General features: G+C 49.1%; 1 protein-coding gene and 1 pseudogene across 3 annotated transcripts in view; both read left to right on the top strand.

Moving 5' to 3' along the window:
- Positions 1–450: 450 nt before the first annotated feature.
- LOC118730445 lies at positions 451–1,937 on the top strand (annotated as a pseudogene).
- A 2,657-nt stretch (positions 1,938–4,594) lies between these two features.
- NCKAP5L (NCK associated protein 5 like) overlaps positions 4,595–25,451 on the top strand; it is a 36,350-nt gene continuing 15,493 nt past the window's right edge. For 2 of the 3 annotated variants that reach the window (XM_045587964.1, XM_045587962.1), the window contains exon 1: positions 4,595–4,741. The gene's annotated coding sequence lies outside the window, so the exon portion shown is untranslated. Of the gene's footprint in view, positions 4,742–22,080; positions 22,331–25,451 lie in introns of those variants that run through there. The other variant, XM_045587963.1, reaches the window with a different exon arrangement.

Raw genomic sequence — 25,451 nt, 5'->3', positions numbered from 1 at the left:
CATAATAGGCCCAAACTGGAAATACACAAATATCCATCCAGCTGGAGAATGAATAAAGAAATTGTGTTGTAATTCATACAGTAGACTATTACTCAGCAATAAAAAGGAATACACTATAAAGAGATGAATCAAGAAAACATTACTATGCTAAGTAATATAGTTGCAGTTCTGGCTGGTGTGGTTCAGTTGGTTGAGCATCATACCATGCACCAAAAGGTCACCAGGTTGATTCCCAGTCAGGGCACATACCCAGGGTGCAGGTGAGCACATACAAGAGGCAACTGATGGATGTTTCTCTATCACATCAATGTTTCTCTCTCCCGCTCTCTTTTTCTCTCTCCCCCTTTCCCTTCCCCTGTCTCTGAAATTAATAAAAACATATTTTAAAAAGTACATAACACCCTGCTCTGCCACCACCATTGCCGGACCCTAGTGGTTTGCCAACAGAAGCCAGGAACCCACACCATTATCCAGAGATGTCCGGCAAAGGCTCTGTGGTTCTGGCCTACAGTAGTAGCCTGGACACCTGCATTTTCGTGAGGCTGAAGGAACAAGGCTATGATGTCATGGCTTAACTGGCCAACATCGGCCAGAAGGAAGGCTTTATGGAAGCCAGGAAGAAGGCGCTGAAGCTCAGGGCCAAAAAGGTGTTCATGGAGGACATCAGCAAGGCGTTTGTGGAGGAGTTCATCTGGCCTGCTGACCAGTGTAGTGCACTGCATGAGGACCGCTACCTCCTGGGCACCTCTCTGGCCAGACCTGCATCTCCCGCAAACAAGTGCAGGTAGCTCAGCGAGAGGGAGCCAAGTATGTGTCCCACAGCTCTTCTGCTACTCACTGGCCCCCAGATTAAGGTCATCGTCCCCTGGAGGATGCCAGAGTTCTACAACCGCCACAGTGACCTGATGGAGTATGTGAAACAACCTGGGATCCCCATCCTGGTCACCCCCGAAGAGCTCATGGAGCATGGACAAGAACCTCACGCACATCAGCTACGAGACCGGAATCCTGGAGAACCCCAACAATCAAGCCCCTCCAGGTCTCTACACAAAGACCCAGGACCCGGCCAAAGGGCCCAACACCCCTGATGTTCTTGAGGTTGAGTTCAAGAAAGGGGTCCCCGTGAAGGTGGCCAACATCAAGGACAGCACTGCCCATCGCACGTCCTTGGAGCTCTTCATGTACCTTCATGAATGAAATCGCGGGCAAGCATGGTGTGGGCCGCATCGACATCGTGGAGAACCACTTCATCGGGATGAAGTCCAGAGGTATCTAAGAGAACCCAGCGGGGACAGTCCTTTACCACGTTCATTGAGACACTGAGGGCTTCACCATGGATCGGGAAGTGCTCAAAATCAAGCAAGGCCTGGGCTTGAAGTTCCCCGAGCTGGTGTACACCAGCTTCTGGCACAGCCCTGAGTGTGAATTCATCCACCATTGCATCGCCAAGTCCCAAGAACGCGTGGAAGGGAAAGTCCTGGTGTCTCTCCTGAACTCAATCTCAAGAACATCAGGGATGATAGGCCCTTTGGCCGGGTTCTGGGTCTTTATGTAGAGGCCTGGAGGGGCTTGATTCTTGGGGTTCTCCAGGATTCCAGCCTCGTAGCTGATGTGCATGAGGTTCTTGTCCATGCTCCATGAGCTCTTCAGGGGTGACCAGGATGGGATCCCAGGTTGTTTCGGGTACTCCTGTATCTGAAGTCCTCACTGTCCCTCTATAAGGAGGAGCTGTGAACATGAACCTGCAGGGCGATGACGAGCCCATTGATGCCACCAGTTTTTATCAACATCAACTCCGAGGCTGAAGGAATATCATCGCCTCCAGAGCAAGATCACCGGCAAATAGACCAGCTGACAGTGAGGGCTGGGCCTCCTCACTTTGCCCATCTCCCAAGTTCAGGCGCTAATTGTCGTGATAATTTGTATTTGTGACTTGTTCTCTTGGGCAGGGCTGGCAGCTTAGTGGGGGTGCCAGGCCCCAGCTTTGTTCCCTGGTCCCCTATGCCCTACAAAAGTGGTCAGTGAAGGGAGGGTAGAGGGTGGCTATGGTGGGGAGCTATAAGATAACAAATAAAAAACAAGATACCTTAAAAAAAAAAAAAAGAAAAAAAGAAAAGAAAAAAGAAAGTACATACTATATGATTCCACTTATAAAAAAAAAAAAAATCCAAGAACAGATAAAACTAAAGTGATAGAACCAAAACCGGTTTGGCTCAGTGGATAGAGCAAGTCGGCCTGTGGACTGAAAGGTCCCGGGTTTGATTCCAGTCAAGGGCATGTACCTTGGTTGTGGGCACATCCCCAGTGGGGAGTGTGCAAGAGGCAGCTGATCGATATTTCTCTCTATCCCTCTCAATTCCTCTCTGTGTAAGAATCAATAAAATATATTTTTTTAAAAAAACACTAAAGTGATAGAATTCAGGGGTTGCAAGGGTGAGTGTTGTTAGGTGCAGAGTAATCCTAAATAATAAAAGGCTAATATGCAAATTGTCCCCTCCACCTACCAGGAGTTCAACTGGGAGTTCGACCAGGGGGCAGAGCTGGCCAGCCAACCACCTGCAGTCCCCTCCCTCAGCCAGCTCCACCCCCCAATGCCCCCCATCCTGATCAGGGGTGGGGTTGGCCAGCCAAACAGTATCCCCTCCCCGGTTGACCCAGCCCAATTGGCCTCTATCAGGGTGGGCTGGTGGGACCTTCCCGTGCACAAATCCATGCGCCAGGCCTCTAGTGAACTATAAAGGCACGTGTGGGAACTTTCTGGAGTAGTGCTCCAGTATCTTATTTGAGGAGTTACATAGGCATATGTTACTGTTGAAATTCACAAAATGGAGCATCTAAGATCTGTATACTTAATTATATGTTAAGAATAAATCAATGAAATAATTTTAAAGCAAAGGTGAAAGAGCTGGTATAGATAACCATCATGGCATCTTTTAGGCTCCAATAATAACTGTCCTCAGGCATTTGAAAAAGTCAAGCTACCTCCAATGCTCAAGAACCCACCATGACTTATCACCTGTGCCGTCAAATCTATATCCTGGTTCTGATCTCCATACAAAACCTCCATGCACTTCTCCCACTTCACACCCTACCAATGTGATTGCTCACTATCCCACATAGATAATTTGCTCTTTCCTATCTGAGTCTCCTTTATGTCCTTACCCTGACTGGATCTTACACAAAATTTTTCTCTACCCTTTAAGTCCCTTTTTCTTTCTTTCTCTCTCTTTCTCTCTCTCTCTCTCTCTCTCTCTCTCTCTCTCTCTCTCTCTCTCTCTCTCTCTCTCTCTCTCTCTCTCTCTCTCTCTCTCTCTCTCTCTCTCTGTGTTTTAATGCTCACCCAAAGATATTTTCCCCATTGATTTTTAGAGAAAGAGGAAGAGACAGAAAAGTGATTGGTTGCCTCCCGCACACACCCAGACTGCTGTCAGTGATTGAGCCTGCAACCTATGTACATGCCCTTGACCAGAATAGAACCAGGGTCCATTCAGTCTGCAGTCTGACACTATATACACTGAACCAAACTGGCTAGGGCCAAATCCCATTTTAAATTACAAAGCCTGCTTCTCAGAGGAACTCTAGATTAATCCTAGTCAGTCTGAAGACCATATGTTCCCTTGGCTTTTATGTTCCTTTGACTACTAACATGATGCTTTAATGCATCCGCAACCGAAGCAATTTAAATAAAATGGACAGAGACTGTGGCTAGGGATCCCTTTTTATTTCCTTGCAGGATCCAGTTCAGAACCTGCATTTCCGGGCCAGTCCACGACAATGCAGATTATGAAGATTATATGGGATCCAGATGAGGGCAAAGTTTATCTAAGGACCAATGAGAATGGGATCAAAGGGAGCTCTGGGGTCCTTAAGAGCCTAAGTGGGCTGTTTGCTTTTCCTTTTTTAAGCTCGAGGTTTGTTAGTTCAATAGGAAAGGGACTCATCCCCAGTGAGACAGCAAGTGGCTGAGCACAAGGCTTTATGCTTTTTCTGCTCAGCCTTCCCTTCTAAACCAGTGAGGAAACGGGCCAGCAAAGCTCTGAGAGGAGTGGAATCTGTTCCCGGCGCCCAGTTTTCCTTATTACTGGGAGGACCCCATCCCGGAGGAAGAAGAGAGAGGCGGGAGTATTTAAGGCCAAGGAGGCATTGAAGCCTCTGCCCTTAGATTTACTCCTCTAACACGTATGCAGGAAGGCAAATTACAAACCCCAGCGCTCACAACCACATATACACGTGCACGCCCAGCCCCACAGAAGCAGACGCGCCTGTCTGTGGGTCCATGCGCACCCACCTAGTCTTCTGTGCTATAGATGCGCTCCTATTTCACCCCAGTTCGACCCAGCCTGGCGTCCTGTATCCCGGCCCTGAGGAGGTTCTGCCAGGCCCACACGGCCCAGCCCGGGGACAGTGTTTCTGCAGGGAGGAGTGGGGGAGGGGAGAAGGGGGGGAAGGGGCAGTCCTTCCCTCCCGGGCGGAAGCGGCGCGCGCCGGCGGGCAGACTTAGCTCTCGTCCTGGGAACATCTGGAGGAGCTGGGCGGGGCGTGCATCCAGGGTGATCTCGGATTGGCTGCGCGGGAGGCGGGGGGCGGGACCTGGGAGAGGGGCGGAGTCCCCTGGCCCCTTTAAAGCCTTGACATCAAGAGGCGGACCCTGCAACCCCCCTTCTCAGCCCCTCGCCCCCGATCCTTGGTCATGGACCCGGCCTCCCCGGCCTGCCCTGGTCCAGCACGACACCTGATCTCGGTGAGTCCTGGCCTCCTTGGGACTTAAAGGGCGGCGAGCGGTGGGGTCTGTGCGGCACGGGCTGGGGGTGGGAGGTTTGAAGGGTGAGGCTCTCCTGGCGCCTGGGTTCAGAGCTCGCAGCGCGGCTTCCAGCCCGCAGCTCGCCGTCTGCCTCCCCTTCGCGCCGCACTCCCCCCTGGGGTCGGGTTGGGACTCTGCCCACCCCCCACCCCACCCCCTTCAGCCCCCCGCGCCATCCCCGCGCACACTCCGTGGCCCCGGAAGGGAAACTTTCGGGAGAGGGGGATGTTCCGGGGGCGGCCTCCCTCCCTCCCTCTTTGAAAGCGCTGACCTTGCCCCAGCTGCGCACCCCACCCCAACCCACCCGCATCCCACCGTCCGGTGCCGCTTAGCGGTGCCCGGTGGCTGCGGTGGGGGCGGCTCTTCCCAGAGCGCAGGCGCGGGGCGGCCGCGGGCTGTCTGTACACTTAGCAGTTCCCGTGGCCTGGGGCGGCGGGGCTGGGGCAGTGGGAGAGGCCGAGAGACCAGGGCCTCGACCCTTCCTGGCTTTGAGGGGATGCAGATCGGAGGAGGGCAGCGCCATGGGCTGAGCACTAAAGAGAGGCCGAGTGAGGGAGAAGGGCTGGGCAGGGAATAGGGCCAGGGCAGCGCCTGCAGAAAAGACTCTGGGTCGTTGCTGCGGTGTCAGAAGAATGCCGAGAATGCCCGACACTCCCCTGGCCTAGCCCGACCAGGAGAGCGATTGTCCGAACCTCGGCCCCCCCTTAAGGAATCGCCTCATCCTCATCCCAGGTGGGCCCAGGATAAGGATTCAGCCCAGGCACGGTCCCAAGGGCACAGAGAGCCCGCACCTCCCTCAGGCCTAGTTTCCCAGGGGTGTCAGCGCTGTCCACCCAGCCTGCCCAGCAGCTACTTTTTGATGGCCGCCTTTCTAAGGAACCAGGGGTCTTGGGCTGATGAATTCCCTCCCAGGCGGTAAAGGCCATTGCTCTTCTTCCCGTTCTGTCTCCCGGAGGTCTTCCTGCCTTAGCACAATTGTCTGCCAGAGGTCATGGTGGGAAACATATGCCTGGGGCAGAGAGAGTACTGAGGGACACTAAAGAGGGGGTCCATGTCCAGCCATTCTGTGGTCAGCACTTTTGGGGATAATGGATCCCGGTTGCCTGTTGTAGACCCTCTTGCAAGACTTGTCAGCTGGCTCTGAGACCCCTTGTCTGGCAAAAAGAGCGACACAAAATTCACTTTCATGTTGGCCCCTTGTCTCTCTAAGATTCCAAAAATCGGGACTTTTTAAAACACCGCGGGACACGGGACAAATTGTTAAAAATCGGGATGTCTGGTCACCTTACTCTAAGAACAACCTGGGTTACTGTGCTTCCTACCTCAGAGGGACACACGCATTCCTCTCTGGGGAGATTCCCACAAAGTTCAACTTTGTTTTCAAAGTCTACGGTCTGTGTCTTGGGTGGCATCTGCCCTCCTGCATGAGGTGGCATGGGCCCTCCATCGTGTTCCGTGGCCTGAGCTTCAGGGAACAAGGCTCCTCCGCAGTAGGCGGGGGAAACCAATGTGCACAAGGCCCACGCTGTGGTCCCCGTGGACTGGGCCAGACATCTTGGTCCCTGCACGTCTTAGCTTGCAGTACGACCTTGGCCAAGACAGTTTCTATAATTCAGCAGTTGGACTGGAAAGCGCTATCATTCCCTTCCACTTTGGGTCCTGTGTGGTTCCACCGATGAGTGATTCCGGAGGGGAGAAAGGTCCTCTGGGAGGGTGGAGAAGTAGGTGTTAGGTGATGTGGTTTTAAATCTCATGGTTACTCGGGGTTAGAACCTTGGGAGGAGAGGAGCAGACTACCTTATCCTACCCAGGAGCAGTCCTCGTCCTTCTCCCCCCTGGTGTCTTGGGCCATGAACTCCTGCTGCCGGGGTTTGGCCACCCATCAAGGCCTCTGGTGAGACATCCTGGCGGGCCAGCCTCGGAGCTGGGCCTTTGGGGAGAGGTTGAGAAAGGAGGACTTAGCCAAAGGCCAACAAAGTAAGCAGATTCCCAGGAGACAGTTTGCATCTCAGTTGTTGGGACTTGTTTTAGGATCCGGGCCAGAGAGCACAGCACACTCATCCGCCTTCTTATGGGAAGAAGACAAGGAGGGCCCAGGGTTGTTGCCCATTCCACTTCCTGCCCTACTCCCCTCACCTCTGCACTCACAGCCCCACTCCCAGGCAAGGGGCTAAGGACTCTCCCCTGCTGCCCGCCCCCAGCCCAGCCCAGCCCAGCCGGCCTCCCAGGCCCTGCCATGCCAGCCCGCCTTTCCCAGCCTCTGGGGCCAGGGCTTTCTCAGGAGTCAGGCTCCCCAGGTTGGGACTTGCTCTGCAGCCCAAGAGCCGAAGGCCTTCGCGTTTCCCTTGTTTGTGTTCATCCTTGCTCTCCCAGGTGCTGAGTGGGATGTCGGAGACTCACAGAGGCCATGGGATTAGTTGGATGCCGGGCACATTCTCCTGCCAATATTGTTCTTCCCTCTGCTAGCTCCCGTGGGCCCTGCTTCCCAGGGGAGTGAAACTGCAGCAGGAGGTAGTTAGACGCCCAAGGAAACCTTTCTCGCTGCTAGGAGCCCCTGAAAGGGAGAACTGAAGCTCCCGGGGAGGTCAGTTTCCCAGACGGCGGGTGAAGGTGGAGTCCCTGTCAGAGGCAAGGATGCAGCTGTTGCTAGGCAGAGGCTGCTGTTCCCTTTTGGGGTGTGGCTGACGCTGGCAAGCCAAGAGACCTCTTCAGAAGCAGGAAGAGAAAGGACCTTCAGTTAGTAACTGAAGGGTCCTGGGCCCCATCAGCCATGGGTCACCAGGACTGCGACTCTCAGAAAAAGGGCCGCTCCCTGGCCGTTCCCCCTGGCTCCTCCCCAGTCCGCCACCGCTCTCTGCTCTAACAGTCCTCACCCGGACCTGGCAGGCTCCCCCAGCCCCGGCCTGGCTGCACTAAAGGACTGATGGGTTTTCTACACTCACAGTTTGGGATTTCTGATTGGACATGCAAATTTATGTAAAGTAACCTGAAATTTGCCACTACATCAAAGCAACATAGGATCATAGACTGAGAGGAATCCTAGAGACAGTGTTAATGCCCTCGTGTTAAAAATGCGGAAACTGGCCGAAACCAGTTTGGCTCAGTGGTAGAGCGTCTGTCTGCGGACTGAAAGATCCCAGATTTGATTCCAGTCAAGGGCATGTACATTGGTTGCGGGCACATCCCCGGGAGGGGGTGTGCAAGAGGCAGCTGGTTGGTGTTTCTCTCTCATCGACGTTTCTAGCTCTCTCTCTCTCTCCCTTCCTCTCTGTAAAAAATCAATAAAAATATATTTTTTTAAAAATGGGGAAACTGAAGTCCAGAGGGAAAGTGATTCATACAGTGATGAGTGTCAGGCAGGGCTCCTGACTCTGGTCAAGTGTTTTCCGTAGCAGCATTCTGCCTTAGTTTCTCATGCAGGAGGAGGCCTGGCTGAATTTACAGCAGAGAGGGTAGTTCTTGAAGATGATAAAGAGAGCGGGGAAGGGGGTGGAGGTGGGGAGGGCAGCTAGGAGGGGCAGAGTATTATTTCAGGAAACTTCCAAGGGCTCTGGTCAGCTGTCTAATATGTGGAAGTAAACAACTTTAAATTGTTTCTAGCATCATGCTTAATACTTTCCCCCAGGCTCTGCCCTGGAAGCTTAGAGGACAAGGTCATTGGTTGCTCCCTGGCTTGACCCTTATGGTTTCTCCTGAGCTGAGTTGCCTCTCTCCCTAGCACCTCTCGCAGGACCAGGCACATGCAGACTGTGGATAGACCTTCACAGGCATTGTCTTTATCCTTACAATCTCATTTGAGTCTCTGCTCCTTTTCTCCGTGGCCACCCTGGGAAAAGGTCTTTGGTGTTCTTTGACTTTTTGCCCACTCTTCCCTGCTCTCTTGGAGGGCACAGGCCAGCTGAGCCTCCTCTGCAGTTTTTCTGCAGCATGATCAGCCCAAACAGGCCGTGCTGTAGGATCTCATTATTGTAATATCAGTGCCGAAACGGAAGGGGGCTGAGGATATGGGCTTTGGTTCCCAAGACGCAGTCTCCCCGTTTCTGATGGGTTCTTGATCTGACCCACCTACCCAGCTTCAGGATGCCCCGCTCCCACTTTATAGACTGAACCTGCAGCATGCGGCTATTTGGAGCGCTAAGCCCCCACTTACCCTGTGGAGGAGATGCTCAAAGCAGCTGTCAGGCTGCTTTGCAGAACTTGGGGAGAGTGGTAGGTGTGTGCATCCCCAGACAGGGTTACCACCAAGCCCTGCTTCAGCCTGGGGAGGGGGCTTGGGACACATACCTGGGGTCTTTCCTCACCTCCTTAAACCCAGATCTGGCTGACTCTGGAGGGAGTGCCCTTGTCTTCAGTATCATCTCAAAACCCAACAGATATGGAGCTGGCACCTTCATTTCTTCACTGCCCAGTGGCCTTGGCACTTGCATCCTTAGCTCTGTTTGAGGGGAAATCCTTCTCCCTGGGCCTCAGTTTCCCAGCCTGTGCTGATGGATTAATAACACATCATCATTGGGGTGTGGCACCTGCTCGATAATTACCGCTTTCCCACCTCTGGGAGTTACAAGATGAAAGAGCCCTGAGGAGGCCAGGCTGTTATTAAGGTGAATTATCGTTGCTGTTATTACTGATTTCTGAAAATCCAGCAGCCACTGAGAAGAGCCCAGTCAGGCACAGCTCCCTGAACCTTATGCTGGTCCTTGAGCTCTGAGAATTCTTCAGTCCTCAGTAATTTTTTTTTTTTTTTAAGTGTACCTAATTCTAAAGGAGAGACACCATTCTGCTGCTCAGGCTGTGCCTGCAGGGTTTGGGTGTTGGGTGCTGCTTAGGGCACTGGTCTGCAGTTCTCAAACTGTCCCTCCCAGAAGAGCCTCTGGATAGAGGATAGAGGAATAGTGAGGCTTTTCCTGGACAGGATTGTGAGGGTCCCTGGAACTCCCGGGGTGTGGCTCTGGGGTTCTCAGCAGCCGTAGTTCCCAGAGGCTGATTACTTCACCCCCCAGCTAGCTTGATGTGGGGGCTGTAATTGGCCCTTTTGTGTGAGGATCTGTTGAGACACCCTCAGAACCTGCCCGCAGCAGCCCCATGCCTGTCCAGGAGTCACCCCACTCTATTCCTACCTGCCCCAAACTCTCACCTTGCCCAACCTCCCACCTCTGCCTCTGCCCTTGGCCAGACCCTGTTGGCTCCCTTCCCAGGAATCTGCAACGAACTCTTATCCAGTGGCCCTGATCAGCTTGTGAATAGTTTGGTGCAACCACACCACACCACAGTCTGGGGGTGGGAGGGCCCTCTCCAGCCCAAGGAGAAGTTTCTGGGAAGAAAGGGAGTGGAAACACTGGCCTCCCTTGGCCAGAATCCCCTACTCATTTGGCCAGACCTCCCCACCCCGCCCTGGCTTGGTTCCTACTTTCTAACAGGGGATGAGAGAGTAGATGGCCACAGCTGGGAGGGGCTTTAGAAATCACCTGGTCACGTGGTTATTCCTTCTAACATTTTGTAAACTTTTTTTTTTTTTTAGTATGCTTTTATTGATTTTAGAGGGATGGAGGAAGGCAGAGGGAGAGAGAAACATCAATGGTTGATGAGAAAGAACCATCCATTGGCTGCCTCCTACATGCCCCCTACTGGGGATGGAGCCTGAAATCCAGGTATGTGCCCTGACTGGGGACTGAACCAGCAGCCTCTCCGTGCATGGGATGATGCTCAGCCAACTGAGCCACACTGGCCAGGGCCCTTCTTACATTTTTTAAAAGTTTTGCCGAAACCGGTTTGGCTCAGTGGTAGAGCGTCGGTCTGCGAACTGAAAGGTCCCAGGTTCAATTCCGGTCAAGGGCGTGTACATTGGTTGCGGGCACATCCCCAGTAGGGGGTGTGCAAGAGGCAGCTGGTTGATGTTTCTCTCTCATTGACGTTTCTAGCTCTCTCTCTCTCCCTTTCTCTCCGTACAAAATCAATAAAATATATATTTTTTAAAAAAGTTTTTATACTTTATTTTTCACTAAATATATTTTTTTCTTGATTTCAGAGAGAAAGGGAGAATAGAGAGAGATAGAAACATCAGTGATTGAGAGAGAATCATTGATCGGCTGTCTCCTTTACGCCCCCTACTGGGGAATTGAGCCTGCAACCCAGGCATGTGCCTTTGACCAGAATCGAACCGCAGTCCGGCACTCTACTTACTGAGCCAAAGGAACTAGGGCTCACTAGATATTTTTTAACCCAGTCTAAAAATCAAATTGAAAAAAAGCCATGCATTGAGAGATCTTGCTCCCATCTCCACTCCCTTCTCCCTCCATAGAGAATCACTTATTAGTTTCTTACATATCCCTCAAGAGTTTCTTTACACAAAAACAAATATGTATTCTTCTCCCCCACCCCCACCCAAAAGATACATCTTCTTCTGTTGCCTTACCTGTTGGCAACATCTAGGTGTGCATAGATTTCTCCTGGCACCTGTGTCGGTTTCTGACCTTTACCACTTGCCCAAGTGTCTCCCAGTCGAACCCAGGCCATGAGTAGAGCTCATTCATCTTCGTTTACTGAATCTGATTCAGATGCCAGGGTTAGGCTAAAACCAGCCTCTGAGGACTTCTCAAGCAGTGGTCAGCACAGTCACTCAGCCAGCACTTGGCTATGTGATGACCAGACTCGGGGGATCCAGTAGTCATCAAAAAGCCCACATTAATCAACTAATTAAACAGTCATAGAATTACACCTGTGATAAAGGCTGCAAAGAAAGGACGTAGACTGTAAGAGTGAGTGATCAGACCTGGCCATCTTGGGGGTGGGGGTTGTGGAGCGGGGCTGGAGTCGGGCCAGGATGCAGATGTGAGACCATGGGCCTGGAAAGCTGCGTTTCTCAACTTCACTTCAGTGGCTTCTCCTCTCTCTCCTCCCGGAGTCCGTGCCCCTGGAGTTTTATTGTGTCCAAGACACGAAACCCTCTTCTCCGCCAGATGGTGTGGACAATGCCTCTCCCCACCCCCACTGCTGCTTTCTCTTTCCCCAGCCCTGGGACTTCGGCTCCTGAAGCGGGAGCCTTCCTTTCCACTGCAGGCCGAGGGGAAGTTGGGGGGTGTTTGCTTCTTACTTCCTCTGTAGACAGCACCTCACTTCCTGTCCCTGGCGCTAGAAGAAGGCTAAAGCTCTTGGCTTTGCTGTCCCTTCCTCTCCACAGCCCCACCCCCTGCTTTCCTGGGAAGCCTGTAGGCCCTGTCGGAGGAAGGCGACATCAAAGCCAATGGCTCTTTCTAAGGCCCTGCTGAGTTCCTCACTCCCAGCCCCCAGCCCCTCACAAGGAAACCCATCTTTTCAGCTACAGTTCCTTTCCAGACATGACCTCATCCTTTTCTTCCATGCCCTGTAAGGAGAGAGGAGTCAGAGATCACCCCATTTTACAGACAGGAAAACTGAGTCCTCGAGGGTTTCTGTCTAGGCTTCATGTGGGGTCATGCAGTATGACCAAGCCAGACCTGGGATCCTGGAAGCCTGTGCCCATTTGTGGGCACACACAAGAGCAGAGCCAGTGTAGGCTTGTGGGTGAACTAGAGCTGCTTTCTCCTCCCAGAGCAGACTAGCAGCTTAGGAGGTCACCTCTGGGCCCTGGCCAGATGGTGCCCACTAAGTCAACCCTGGAGCTTCCCAGACACAGCAGTGCTTAGCCAGCCACAGCCTGTTCCCTTTGAAGAAGGAGATCTTTTCTCACCCGCCCCCACCTCCCCTCTGAGATGCCACAGTCTGTACCATGCTTCTTTTCTCTGGATCTGTTTTGTTCATCAGTTTATTTTGTTCATTATATTCCATAAGTGAGTGAGATCATGTGATACTTGTCTTTCTCTGACTGGCTTATTTCGCTTAGCATAATACTCTCCAGGTCCCTCCATGCTGTCGCAAAGGGTGCATTGTATTCCATGGTGTAAATGTACCACAATTACTTTTTTATCCACTCTTCTCCTCATGGCACTTGGGCTATTTTCAGATCTTAGCTATTGTAAATTGTGCTGCTATGAACGTAGGGGTGCATATGTTCTTTCTGATTGTTTATTGTTGGGGGGTCTCTTAGGAAATATTCCTAGAAATGGATTACTGCATGTAATGGCAGTTCCTATTTAATTTTTTGAGGAAGCTCTCCATATTGTTTTTCCATAATGGTTGCACCAGTCTGCATTCCCAACAGCAGTACGCTAAGGTTCCTTTTTCTCCACATCCTTGCCAGCACTTGTCATTTGTTGATGGTGTGAGGTGATACCTCATTGTTGTGCTATTTTTTTTAAATATATTTTTATCGATTTCAGAGAGGAAGGGAGAGGAAGATAGAAACATCAGTGAGGAGAGAGAATCATCGATCAGCTGCCTCCTGCACACCCCTCCACTGGGGATCGAGCCCACAACCAGTGCGTGTGCTCTGACCAGGATGGAACCATGGCCTCTTAGTTCATAGGTTGATGCTCAACCACTGAGCCATGCCGGCCAGTCTAAGTTGTATGAGTTCCTTATATATTTTGGACATTAACCCTTTATCAGATGTATCATTGCCAAATATATCTTCCAATCCAGTGGGCTCCCTTGTTGGTTTATTTTTTATTTTTTATTTTTTTATATATATTTTATTGATTTTTTACAGAGAGGAAGAGAGAGGGACAGAGAGTTAGAAATATCAGTGATAGAGAATCATCGACCAGCTGCCTCTTGCACACCCCCCACTGGGGATGTGCCCACAACCAAGGTACATGCCCTTGACCGGAATCGAACCTGGGACCTTTCAGTCCACAGACTGATGCTCTATCCACTGAGCCAAACCAGTTTCGGCTTGTTGGTTTCTTTTGCTGTGCAGAAACTTTTTATTTTGATGTAGTCCCATTTGTTTATCTTTTCCTGTGTTTCCTTTGCCCTAGGACAGTGGTTGGCAAACTGTGGCTCATGAGCCACATGCGGCTCTTTGGCCCCTAGAGTGTGGCTCTTCCACAAAACACCACATGCGGGCGCGCACGTACAGTGCGATTGAAACTTTGCAGTCCATGCACAGAAGTTGATTTTCTGCTCTCAAAAGAAATTTCAATCGTTGTACTGTTGATATTTGGTTCTGTTGACTAATGAGTTTACCGAACACTGCCCAAGGAGATGTATCCGTAAACATATTGCTACAAGAGATGTCTGAGGTTTTGCTGCCTATGTTTTCTTCCAGGATTTTTATGGTTTCACAACTTACATTTAAGTCCTTGACCCATTTTGAGTTTATTCTTCTGTATGATGTAAGTTGGTGGTCTAGTTCCTTCCTTCCTTCCTTCCTTCCTTCCTTCCTTCCTTCCTTCCTTCCTTCCTTCCTTCCTTCCTTCCTTTCTTTCTTTCTTCTTCCTTCCTTCCTTCCTTCCTTCCTTCCTTCCTTCCTTCCTTCCTTCCTTCCTTCCTTCCTTCCTTCCTTCCTTCCTTCCTTCCTTCCTTCCTTCCTTCCTTCCCTCCCTCCCTCCCTCCCTCCCTCCCTCCCTCCCTCCCTCCCTCCCTCCCTCCCTCCCTCCCTCCCTTCCTTCCTTTCTTTCTTTCTTTCTTCTTTCTTTCTTTCTTTCTTTCTTTCTTTCTTATGTATCTGTCCAATTTTCCTAGCACCACTTGTTGAAGAGACTGTCTTGAATCCACTGTATGCTCTTTCTTGCCTCAAATATAAATTGAGCATAATATCTTGCATTGATTTCTGGGGGTCTCTGTTCTGTTTCACTGATCTACATGCCTGTTCTTATGCCAAAACCAGGCTGTTTTGATTACAGTAGCTTTGTAGTATAACCTGACATCAGGTGTTGTGATTCCTCCAACTTTGTTCTTCTTTCTCAAGATTGCTGCAGCTATTTGGGGTCTTTTTTGGTTCCATGTAAATTTTTGGAGTATTTGTTGTAAGTCTGTGAAATATGCCATTGGTATTTTATAGGGATTGCAATGAATCTGTAGATTGCTTTGGGTAGTATGGACACTTTAATAATGTTAATTCTACCTATCCATGAACACGATATATTCTTCTACTTGTTATATCTTCCTCTATCTCTGTTTTCAATATCCTATAGTTTTCCAAGTACAATTCTTTTATCTCCTTGGTTAAGTTTATTCCTAAGTATCTTAATTTTTTTTGTTGTTGTTGCAGAGGTAAATGCGATTGTTTAGTTTCTCTTTCTGAGAATTCTTTATTGGTGTATAAAAAAGCCATCAATTTGTGGATGTTAATTTTGTATCCCACTGCATTACTGAGCTCCTTAATTAACTCTAGTAGTTTTTTGGTGGAATCTAGATTTTCAGTGTACAGTACCATGTCATCTGTAAATAATGAGAGTTTTATTTCCTCCTTTTCAATTTGGGTGCCTTTTATTTCCACTTCTTATCTGATCGCTGTGGCTAGGACTTCCAGAACTATGTAGAACAAGAGTGATAAAAGTGGATATTCCTATCTTATTCCTGTTCTTAGGGAAAATAGTTTTAGTTTTGTCTATTGAGTATGATGTTTTCTCAATAGGTTTGTCATACATGGCCTTTATTATGTTGAGATATGATCCTTCTATTCCCACTTTTCTGAGAGTTTTAATCAAAAATGGGTATTGGATTTTGTTGAGTGCTTTTTCTGTGTCTATTAATGTGTCATGTGACTTTTGTTAATATTTTGTTGAGGATTTTAGCATCTATGTTCATGAGGAATAGTGGCCTGTAGTCCTCTTTATTTGTAGTGTCTTTATCTGGTTTTGAAATTAGGATAATGCTGGCCTCATAAAAAGAGCTCGAAAGTGTTCCTTCCTTTTGGATTTTTTGGAGTAGTTTGAGGACGATAGGTGTTAGTTCTTCTTTGAAGGTTTGGTAAAACTCACCTGTGAAGCTTACCAGGGTGTTGGTTTGCTGGGAGTTTTTTGATTACTGCTTCTATTTCATCAGTTGTTATTGGCCTATTTTGGCTTTCTAATTAATTCTTCCTGATTCAATTTTGGAAGATTTCCTGTTTTTAAGGATTTGTCCATTTCCTCCACATTACTGTATCCAGTTTGTTGGCAAATAGTTGTTCATAGTATTTTCTTATAATCCTTTGTATTTCTGTGTATCAGTTGTTACTTCACCTCTTTTATTTCTGATTTTATTTATTTGGATCCTCTCCCTTTGTTTCTTGGTTAATCTGTCTAACAGTTCATCAATCTTGTTTATTTTTTCAAAGAATCAGCTCTTGAGTTCATTGATTTTTGTTTTTTAAGCTTCTATGTCATTTACAATATTTCTGCTCTAGCCTTTATTATTTCCTTCCTTCTACTTACTCTGGCCTTTTCTTGTTGTTCTCTTTCTAATTTTTTAAGTTGTAGGGTTAAATAGTTCATTATTAACTTTTCTTGTTTTTTGAGGTAGGCCTATAGTGCTATGAACTTCCTTCAAGGACTGCTTTTGCTGTGTCCCATTGAAGTTTTCTAGAGCCCTGACCGGTTTGGCTCAGTGGAAGGGTGCTGGCCTGCAGACTGAAGGGTCCTGGGTTCAATTCCAGTCAAGGGCATTTCCCCAGTAAGGGGTGTGCAAGAGGCAGATGATCAATGTGTTCTCTCCCTTCAGTGTTCCTAATTCTCTATCCCTCTCCCTTCCTCTCTGTAAAAAATCATATAAAAAGAAAAAAGATTTGTCTCTTTTAAAAAAAAAAAGAAAAAAGTCTTCAAAACCTCCATTGGTGGTCCATGAGGTCTGAAAGGTAGGCAACTGCTGGTTTAAGGGAACCTTTGGAGCAGTGGTCACCAACAAGAAGTTTTTTATATATATTTAGGTGTCCCTATATTGGGTGCATATATGTTTACCAAGATTATATCCTCTTGTTGGATTGATTCCTTTAGTATTTTATAGTGACCTTTATTGTCTCTTGTCATGGCCTTCATTTTGAAGTCTATTTTGTCAGATATGAGTATTGCTACTCCAGCTTTTCTTCTTATTATTATTATTATTATCTATTTGCATGGAAAATATTTTTCCATCCTTTTGCTTTCATCCTGTGTGAGTCTTTTGTTCTGAGGTGGTTTTCTTGTAGACATTATATAATTGGGTCATATTTATTTTTATCCATTCAGCTACCCCATGTCTTTTGATCAGAATGTTTAATCCATTTATATTTAAGGTTATTATTGATAGGTACTTATTTATTGCCATTTTTATTCTTTATGCCCATGTTTCTCTATATATATATACTTCTCCTCTTTTAGCATTTTTTGCAGTGCTCGTTTGGTGGTGATAAACTCCTTTAGCCTCTTTTCTCTGGGAAGTTATTTATTTCACCATCTCTTTTGAATGATAGTCTTGCTGGATATAGTAATCTTGGTTTCAGATTCTTGCTTTTCATTACCTTGAATATTTCATGCCATTCCCACCTGGCCTCTGGTGTTTTTGATGAGAAATCAGCTGAGAGCCTTTTAGGAGCTCTTTTGTAGGTAACAAATCACTTTTCTCTGTTGCTTTTAAGATTCTATATTTATTTTTTGACATTTTAATAATGATGTGTCTGGGCATGGGCCTATTTGGGTTCTTCTTGCTTGGGACTCTCTGTGCCTCCTGAATTTGTGTGACTTTTTCCTTTATCAGGTTAGGGAAGTTTTCTGCCATTATTTCTTCAAATTCATTTCTATCCCTTGCTCACTTTCTTCCCCTCCTGGTATTTCTATTATGTGAATATTGTTATGTTTAGTGTTGTCCCACACTCCCTTAAGCTAGCCTCCTGCTTTTTGCTTGTTTTTTTCTTTTTGGTTCTCTGTGTTCTTTATTAGTTCTGTGTCATTCATCATAGTTACTATATCTTTTCTCCTACTGTTGAACACCTTTGCCATCATTATTCTGAACTCTATGTCTGATAAATTTTTTTTATCTTAATTTCATTTAGCTCTTCTGAAGAATTCTCTTGTTCTTTCATTTCAGGCTTGTTTTCTTTCTTTCTTTTCTTTTCTTTTCTTTTTTTTTTTTTTTTTCTTCTTCTTTTTTTTGTCTTCCCATTTTGGTGGCCTGTTTGGGTTTGTGTCTGTGTACTAAGTAGAGCTGCTACGACTTCCAATCTCTAGTGCAGGACAATGTCAGATGCTGTTTGTGACTGGTCCTGAGTACGGTTTGGAGCTATCAGTAATCCACAGCTTGTGGCTCCTCTGCTGGGGCTGAGTGCCTTTGGAAAGGACCAACATGTGCACCAGGGTCTGCTTTTCCTAGCCCCAAGCCCAGGAGGAGATCAGGCAAAAACTCAAAGCCTCCATTAATCTTCCTCTGCCTTCAGTCTCATTGTTATCTGCCCTGATTAGCCTCAGGTGGGGTGAGAGGATGGGGCAACTGCCTTCTCCCCAGGCAAAAAGCCTGGATAGCTGAGGTCTGTGGAGGAGGGTCTCCTCGCAGTGTGAGGAAATGACTCAGCACAGGAAACTGAGGTGGCTGCCCTCGGAGCACCAGCCCACAGCCCCCAACCTGCTCTCCTCACACAGCTCCAGTCCTCTCTGCTCTGCCTCTATTGGAGCCCAAGGTGAGTGGCTGCACACGAAATTTTTTGTGTTGGCCCTTTAAGAGGGTGCCTGCCTTTCCAGACATCTCTGATTGGCAGACAGATGTTATGTGGGCACCTTTCTCAGTTCTGGTGCTCTGGGGAGCCCAGCTTGGGGTTTAGACCCCAGCATTCTCAGTGGGAACCCCCCACAGCTGAGATATCCGAGACTTCAGCTGCTGTCTGTGGGAGCCGGACAACCCTTTCACGTCTCCGCACTGCCTACCAGTCTTTATGCAGTCTCCACTTTCCATCCTTGGTTATCAGGGTTCTCTCCAGCTAGTCTTCAGTTGATTGTTCAGGGCGATTCTTCTGTATTTTAGTTGTATTTCTGGTTTGGTCCTGGGAGAATGTCAGTGTAGCTCTACTTACTCTGCTGCCATTTTGGAATCCCTCAGAGGAACATTACTTTTAAGATGAGATATATGTGTTAATGTGAAATGATCTTTAAGATAATGTTAAATAAAGTATGCTATTATAAAAAAGAAGGGAGGGAGGGAGGAAGGGAGGGAGGGAGGGAGGGAGGGAGGGAGGGAGGGAGGGAGACACCTGGTAGGTGTTAAAGGTGGGTGGGAAAGATCCCTTCAGGAGGTAGATACTGAAGGGGCTGGGCAGGAAGGACTGCTTTGCCTGGGGAGAGGGCAGCTTCTCTGCTGTAACAGGAGGCAGTGTGGAGATTGAGGGTGGTGGCAAGAGATTTGAGGGGTTTTCCCTCTGCTGGCTTTTCATCCTTCGGGGAAACAAGAGGTGAGGGGCCAGGAGTTTGAGGAGAGGGTGTGAAGGAGTCGTGTCAGAATGAGAGAGCCTCTCTAACAGTAAGCCTTGGTAGGAGTGTCAGGCAGGACTGACCATGTGGCTGAGATGGCTTTCCTTTGGTGACTGAAAGTGAGAAATAGTGTGAGTAGAAGTCTGGGGACAGGAGTACATGCCAGTTTCTGTTTCTTCCTACCACCAGCCTCTATAGTCTGTGGAAAGAAGCATTGACCTACAATGCTAAAGTCAAGGAATCTTCTAGATTCCAGGGGTCTTATAGAACTGCACTGTTGAGCACAGCAGTACACAGCAGCCACTGACTGCATCTGGCTGTCAACATAGAAAATTCAGTACAGCCCTGGCTGCTGTGGCTTAGTTGGTTGGAGCATCATCCCATACACCAGAAGGTGGTGGGTTTGATTCCAGGTCAGGGCTTATACCTAGGTTGTGGGTTCGATTCTTCGTTGGGGTGTGGAAGGCAGCCAATCAATGTTTCTCTCTCTTCTCCTCTCTCTCTAAAAACCAATAAAAATTTTTTTAAATAGATAAATAAAATTCAGTTCCTCTTTTGGACTAGCCATGTGTGATTAGGGGCTGCCATATTATACAGCACAGAATAAACATTTTCTTTTCTTTTTTAAAATATATTTTATTGATTTTTTCCAGAGAGGAAGGGAGAGGGATAAAAAGTTAGAAACATCGATAAGAGAGAAACATCGATCACCTGCCTCCTGCACACCTCCCACTGAGGATGTGCTCGCAACCAAGGTACATGCCCTTGACCAGAATCGAACCTGGGACCCTTGAGTCTGCAGGCTGATGCTCTATCCACTGAGCCAAACTGGTTTCAGCAGAATAAATATTTTCATTATCACAAACTGGACAACACTCCTAGAAAAGTGATTCTCACACTATTTGGCCTGAGGAGCCCTCTACACCAGCCATTTTCAACCTTTTTTTTAATCTCATGCCACACATAAACTAATTACTAAAATTCTGCAGTACGACAAAAATATTTTTGCTGATCTAACAAAAATATTAGGTGTAATTTTGGCTCATTCACACCAAACGAGTATTGTTCTGTTGGCTGTTGTCATTTTTTTATTTGACAGTTTGAGGGAAAAGAGGTCAGTGGCCCTGACTAAATAATAGTCAGATATTGAATGTTTTTAAAAATTCTTGCAGCACATTGGTTGAAAATTGCTGCTCTACACTCTTAAAAATCAATGTATTTAATAAAAATAATTATATATTTTTCCAAAACAAAAATAAATAGTAAATAGAATGTCATTGTTCTTCATTTTTGCAAATCTGTTGTGTCTGACTTAATAAAAGGCAGCTGGATTCTCAGTATCTGCTTCTGTATTCAATCTTTTGTGATATCATCTATCACATGATCTCTGAAAAATGCTACTCTATAATTATCAGAGGAAGAAAGTAAAAGAGACAATGTCTTAATAGTATTAGGAAAATAGTTTTGAACCTGTGGACTCCTTGAAAGGGCTTTGGGGTCCCTGGACCACACTTTGAGAACCACTGTTCTTCTGGAAAAACCTCCACTTGGCATGAAGGAACTTGTCCCTGTGAGACTGTAATTTGCCTAAAGTCACACAGCAAGTAAATTGCAGTGTTGAGACTAGACTAAATCTGCTCCCTTGGTCTGAGGCTTTTTCCAGTGCCTTTGGCTGGCCTGGGCTGGCCCCACTGGGCTTTTGGGAGTGGGGCCTCGTCTTAGCTGCAGAGCCCCTGGCATGTGGCCCTATAAATAAACCCATTGTGTCTGTGTCAGAGTCCCCTCGCCTCCCTGCCTCCCCCGCCCACCTCCACCCCCGCCCACCTCCCACCCTGGCAGCTGCGTTTTTGTTGTTGGCTTCTGTTATGGACGGGAACACGAGGATCCCAGGGAGGAGAGATAAGCCTTTGGGCTCCTAACATGCCTGCCCTTCTGCACTGCCTGGAAGGGCAGGTGGTTGATCCTGCTATCGGTTCAGAGAGCCCACATCACAGTTCGGAGGTTCTCGGAGTGGCCGTGAGGAGGAAGTGGGAGGGGAGAGCCAGGGACACATGCCTCTCTGTGGCCAGTTGTCAGGAGGAGGGAGGGAAATTCCAGTCTTCCCTCTTTCCCTGAGGAGGGAAGAGGCCTGTGGGAATTCTTGGGGCTAAAAGATGCTTTGGGGCAAGGATTAAGGTGGCCACGTTCAGGCCAGGGGTGCCCTATATGCCTCCATACACCCCAAGGCAGCCCGGAGGGAGTGTTTGCTGGGCGCAGAAGTTGCTGTTTACCATGGACTCTTGGGTGTGACAGGGATTCCAGAAAGCAGCTGGGGAATGGGGGGTGGGAGGAGCGGAGGGGAAGCCGTTGGTGTTACGGATGATTCTGTTGTTAGAGGGAGCTTCTCCATCGCAGCCTTCCTGCAGCTGCCCAGCCCTCCCCCCGTCCCGGTCCCTGGCTTCTCTCCCTAGAGGACTCTGGGGGAACAGCTGGTGTGTGAGGGGCTCATCAGGGCCCCAAGGCCTTGGCGAAGGGCCCAGCTTAGGGAGCATGGGGGACAGGCTTGCTGCCACCTCTCAGGCCCCTTCCGCCCAGGCCTGGACTCGAGTTCTGCCTGAGCCCTGGCAGGGGAGGGAATGGGACCTGCAGACCTGACTCCTTTGCTCTGGCTGCCAGCAAGGCCAGGAGAGATCTCTTCTGGGGCCCTGGAAGCCCCTGTCCCTTCCTGGCTTTACAGGGCCAGTGGGTACGAGGCTGATGACAGACTAGGGCCTAGTCACTAGGCTGGAGAAATAGTGGTCACCCAGATTCACTCTGCGATTGGGCTGAACCAGCCACGTCCCCAGGCCAGGAACTGCCCCCACCCCCACCCCCACCCCACCCCCAGGCAGCTGTTCCCCCTTTTCTGTCCCTGGCTGCTTGAGACTGTGCTCTCCCCACAAGGCCAGACAGGCTTTGCTCTTCCTCTCTTCTCTCCCTCCTCTCCCGCACTGAGGTCACCGCCACCCGCCACCCGCCCGCCCTCCGGCTGAATCAGGCCTTTGTGGGAGGCGGGGCTGCCTGTTGGTTGGCAGTTGTGGCGGGAGAAGCCCACAGTTCAAGTTAGAGCTTCCACACCCTGCAGCTCCATCCCTGCGCAGCCCTGGCTGACCTCCACCCAACCTCCAGCACCCAGGATGTGCGTGCTGTGGGACCACCAGGGGACTGTGAAACCAGGGCCACCCTGACAGACCCAGGCTGGGGGTTTTCCGGGCCCGTCAGGCTGAACACAGGAGCTGTGAGTAGTTGTGGGCCTGGGGGAAGGAGGAGAGTGCTCGGCCCCTGGGGCAAGGGGCCCCCAGTGACACCCGGGAGGGACCCCACTGGGGAATTGACCCGGGCTGATTTTTTTTTTTTCCTCATGAGACTTAAGCCGAAAACCCAGACTCTGAAGGGCCTAATGAGGCTGATTGGGAGCCGGAGGTGGTAGTATCCCTCTGGATCTTAACATTCCCCAGAGGAGCGCAGAGATGCCGGAAGTTTTCCTAACACCATAGAAATCTTGAACTCAAAATCTGGTCTGACTCATAGCATGTGCCCCTCCCCACCATCAAGGTCAAATGCTGGCCTCTCGCCGGTGACTCCTAACCCTGGCCAAAAGCTCCCTGCCCTCTGCCTGTGGCCCTGCAGACCCCTTATCCTGAGCTGGCCAGACCCCCTCGGCCGCCCGAGGGCAGCAAGTGTCTCCCCCAAAGCGAGGCTGAGTCATAGCCCGCTGCAGCCGACGTTTCCGGAGTCTCTCCTGGCCCAGCCGGGGACACAGAGACACGCGTGGCAGAGCTGTTGCTCTTGGGTGGCTTATCACTGGGAGGGTACCCCCAAATCACAGTGGGGTTCGGATTGGAGGGTGGCATGGTTGGCTCTGTGGGGTGTGCGTCACCCATAGCCAGTCCTCCCATTCGGGACCTTGAGTCTGACCTGGGTGCTTTCATCCATTTGTGTGTTTGTTCATTGGCTGCGTGCATAGGGGGCCTTATTCTCCGGAGTGGAGATGCTGAGGTGGGCTGGGCGTGGGCCGATGTTCCATACTGTCAGCACAGAACTGACTAACGTGGGTCCTGAGGAGCTTGACTCGTCTTGATGTGGAGGAAGGAGATGAACATCACAGCCGGCATGTGTTCAGTCCTGTGCTGGTTCAGCCGGGAATGCAGGGAGATAAGGCAGCTCTCTGGTGACCACTTCCTGTCCGGGATGCCCGCGGGCTTGGAGAGCCCCCCGAGCCGGGCGGGAACCCCTGGAGCAGGCGGGCTTACCAGCCGTCGTCCTTTTCACAGCTCTACCTGCTTTGTGTCCATGGGTGCTCAGTGCGGAGCTCCCTCTCCGCTCTCTAATGGTGGGTCTGGCCAATGAAGCCCAAGTCCTGGATCCAACCCTGGATTTCCACAGCTGCACACACACACACACACACACACACACACACACACACCCGGTGCCAGCTCCCCCTGCTCTGCGTCAGGATCTGGTTCAGGCAGGAGGAGCTGACAGGGGTAGCCAGCTAGGCTCCAACCCTGCAGGACCTGGCCTGGCTCTGGTTCCTCCCTCTGATTGGGGAAAGTACGCTCAGGGCCTCCTGTGTCTCCCCCTAATATTGCCGCTGCTCATAGCAGGGGCCGCTCAGAGCTTGGGGCCAAACCCTGTTTTTATTTTTTTAGGAAAAAATTTATGTTTAGGAAAACATAAACCACCCTTACTTTGATTTTTGTTGTGTGGGGAACACAAAACTTGGGCCTTCTGCAGTTTTAGCTGTTTTTTTATTATTTTTTAAAATTGATTTCTGAGAGGAAAGGAGAGGGAAAGAGGGATTAAAAGCATCAGTGATGAGAGAGAATCATTGATCGGCTGCCTCCTGCATACTCCCTACTGGGGATCGAGCCCGCAACCCGGGCATGCACCCTTGACCGGAGTCGAACCCATGACCTTTCAGTCTGCAGGCTGGCTCTCTATGCATCAAACCAGCTAGCCAGTGGTTGGCAAACTCATTAGTCAACAGAGCCAAATATCAACAGTACAACGATTGAAATTTCTTTTGAGAGACAAATTTTTTAAACTTAAACTTCTTCTAACGCCACTTCTTCAAAATAGACTCACCCAGTCCATGGTATTTTGTGGAAGAGCCACACTCAAGGGGCCAAAGAGCTGCATGTGGCCCGAGAGCCACGGTTTACCGACCATGGAGGTAGGCCATTGGCTTTATTCTTTCCTGGCCCCTGGACATTGCCTGTTCACCCCACGCCTGTCCTTCATCCTCCCAACTTCGTTCCTCACACTCCCCAGCACGTCTGCACCCACCCCAGCCCACTGGGGAAACCAATGGGAAGGGGGCTGAGGGAAAGCTAGTGGCCCCTGGGGGCAGGCCTCTCCTTGAGCAGAGACCCTCCGACCGGAGCCAGTGGCGTCGGCCCAGAGATGAGTGGTGGGTGGGGTGGACTGGCCCAGTGGTGGAGGTAACCCAAGGCCCTTTTGTGGTTTTAACCCCTATTTGTGTATGTGGGAAGGAGGATATTACTTGGAATTTTTTTTTCAAGGCCTGTCCATTTCTAAACATATCAAATATGAAAATGTTATAGCAAATGAAGTTATACTAGGTGTATATTTTTTACTATATTTTTATTAATTTCAGAGAGGAAGGGAGAGAGATAGAAACATCAATGTTAAGAGAGAATCATTGATTGGCTGCTTCCTGTATACCCCTTACTAGGAACCGAGCCATAACCCAGGCATATGCCCTGACCGGGCATCAAACCATGACCTCGGTCTACACTCAACCACTGAGCCATGCCACCAGGCAGCTAGGGACATTTTTACGATATTAAAATAACAAAGGACTGCCCTGGCCAGTATGGCTCAGTCGGTTGAGTAGTGACTGATCTGTGCACCAAAGGGTTGCCCCCAGGTTATGGGTTCAGTCTACGGTCAGGGTGCATGCAGGAGGCAACCGATCGATATTTCTCTCTCACATCGATGTTTCTCTCTCTCCCATCCTCTCTCTCTAAAATCAATAAAAACATTTAAAAATAATAACAACGGCCTTGACCAGTTTGGCTCAGTGGATAGAGAGTCGGCCTGTGGACTGAAAGGTCCCAGGTTCGATTCTGGTCAAGGGCATGTACCTTGGTTGCAGGCACATCCCTAGTAGGGGGTGTGCAGGAGGCAGCTGATCAATGTTTCTCTCATTGATGTTTCTAACTCTCTATCCCTCTCCCTTCCTCTCGGTAAAAAAAAAATTAAAAAAATAAAAAAAATCAATAAAATATATTTTAAAAAATAATAACAACAAAGAACTTTAGGTTGTGGTAGTGTTAAAAATAAACATTACACCATTTTCTCTTTTCTTTTAGTCTTCCGTTTGTCCCGTTGTC

The sequence above is a fragment of the Pipistrellus kuhlii genome, unplaced genomic scaffold, assembly GCF_014108245.1.
Source record: "Pipistrellus kuhlii isolate mPipKuh1 unplaced genomic scaffold, mPipKuh1.p scaffold_m20_p_3, whole genome shotgun sequence".
NCBI lineage: Eukaryota > Metazoa > Chordata > Mammalia > Chiroptera > Vespertilionidae > Pipistrellus > Pipistrellus kuhlii.
Note: the sequence above shows the minus strand (reverse complement) of the source record. Positions and strands in the feature narration are given on the sequence as shown.